We start from the raw sequence: 2586 nt of genomic DNA on the forward strand, positions 1-2586 counted from the left end.
AGATTCAGTGACTGTGTGTGTCTTTTGGCACACTCAATCCACTGGCTACAAGAAATGTGATACTCTTTTTGCAGAGTCAAAAAAGTCATTGATTTTTCAATCCATGCCTGAAGTAGGAAATTATACAGTTTTACATTAGTAAATCTATTTGGTTAAGCTTTGTGAAAATGTTATCAGTAAACACTGTATTCCATAGGTCTTAAATAGGTCTTCCTACTATCCTCTAACAGAATCTAATTGGTCACCCAAACCCTTCCTTCAATTAGCACTGTATTCTACCATGAGTCATTTAATTTACTGTGTTCACAGACGGTGCATACCATAGTATGTCAGAGACCCACTGCTTACTTGCAAGCGTTTTCACTCCCCTTCACTACCTTTAGCTATTGCTACAGTAATGCTGCATAACAAAATTAGATGGCTTAACGTAAACACTTAGTCTTCCTTTTGTTGGCAAAAACTGGCTGATCCAGCTAGGGTTCAATTGCGTCAAGTTGTTCTACATAATTATCATTCTCCTTGGACCACCAGGCTAGCTGGGGCATATCTTTCCTCATACTAATGGTAGAAATTCAAGACAGCAGGCAACCATCATACAAACACATCTCAGATCTTTGCTCATAGCATACCCACTAATATCCCATCAGCCAAAGCACGTCATATGGCTGAGCCCAACTTCAAGAAGGCCGGCTAGAATATTCTACCAATAGTCAGAGACTATTTGTGGAGGGTGGTTTTTTTTTTTTTTGGGGGGGGGATATTTGTTGAACAATAATCCAATCTATAATAACCCCTAACAAAGACAGAAACGCAATTTCAAATCCCCTCCTTCCTTTAAATGTCTATGCCCAAACTTCTGATTTAAATTTGTATTATCAAGAGGCCACTTAGCTGCAAACAACAGAAACCAACTGTGGCATAAAATGCGACTATTGAGAGAATATTGAATTGTTAAGAGATGCAACAGAAGGAGGTTCAGTGGTTCTGAGATCAATGTCAGTGCACTAATCACAGCACAGCAAGGATGTGGTCCTGTATGAAAAGATAGTTACAGTGGCACCTGGGTGGCTCACTTGGTTGGGCTTCCGCCTTCAGCCCGGGTCATAGTCCCCAGGTCCTGGGATTGAACCCCACATGGGCTTTCTGATCAGCAGGGTGTTGGCTTCTCCCTTGCTCATGCGCTCTCTCTCTCTCTCTCTCTCTCTCTCTCTGTTCCAAATAAATAAATAAAATCTTGTTCATGCTCGCTCTCTCTGTGTCATTCCCCTCCCTTGCTCATGCACGCTCTCTCTCTGTCAAATAAATAAATACAATCTTCCCCAAAAAAAAGAAAGGAAAAGAAAAAAGAAACAGTTGCCCACTGCCATTGCGCTCTATCTAGGCCAATTTCTTAAACTGATTAGAGGTTGAAATTATAACATTTGGGTTAAATAAAATATATGCTGAAAATTAACTTAACCTGGGTTAACCTTTTAAGTTAAACTATCAGAAAGTTCTTATTTGTTTGTTTGTTTGTTTGTTTGTTTAAATAATCTCTGCAATCAATGTGTGCCTCAAACTTCTGACCTCAAGATCAAAAGTTGCATGTTCTACAGACTGAGCCAGCCAGGCGCCCTGGACTACTAAATTTTAAGGACACACGGCTCACATTTCTACAGAACTGCTCTTGTACTCTGATTCTTACAGCACTGGATGCTAGTAATTGCTGCTGGCACCACCACTGATGCAGTCTCCAGAAACTGGAACCTGCTGAAACAGTCACATCACCTGAGGAGACTCTTTGCTAGCCTGTCTTCTTTGCATGCCAGATATTATCTAGGGGAAGATCCATCTGTTTAGCCAAACTGGGGTCACATGCTTAAGCCCTAGTTTCAAAAGAGGCAAAACGAAGTGAATAAATGGTGCCTCTAGCCCCTACAGAAAGAGAGAAACTCTCACCTAAAACCAAGACTCATAAGGTAAAATTCCCCAAATATAAAGATTTTAAAATTGAGTACCCAAAAGCCAGTGAAAAATACGCTTTTGACTCAGTATGTCCCTTTGGAGAACTAGAACATTAAGAAATAGAAATATAGGGGCAGAGATTTCTTTACAAAGGTTTTTATCTTAGCTGGGTTCCCCCAGAAGCAGACACACGCACAAAAATAGTTCATTTGTGAAAAGAGGCAGAAGCATCAACAGGTAGTCAGGGAAGTAAAGTAAGGCAAGAAAGGAAATCAATTCAAGGATGTGGACATCCACTAGGGTTCAGTCCCTCTGAGGCCTCTAAGACACTGTTTAGAACACACTTCAGAGTAGGGCCATCTGATGGAGGAGGATTGATCTTGGGAAGGTTAACTCCTTGGCCTGTGCTGGCAAGTATATGCTGGCATCCAGTGAAAGCAAGCCCCTGGGCTGAAAGTGACAAAGACCCCTAGCATGTATGAGAAAAATGGGACATAAATGTTGTGTAACGGGAATATGAATGAGACAATTATGGCAGAAACAACTCACAAGTTGTTATTAAAAATGATTGTCTTAGACTGCTTGAACTACCATAACAAAAAATACCAAAGACTGGGTAGCTTAAAAAACAGACATTTCGTT

This window comes from Lutra lutra, chromosome 1 (assembly GCF_902655055.1).
Source record: "Lutra lutra chromosome 1, mLutLut1.2, whole genome shotgun sequence".
Classification (NCBI taxonomy): domain Eukaryota; kingdom Metazoa; phylum Chordata; class Mammalia; order Carnivora; family Mustelidae; genus Lutra; species Lutra lutra.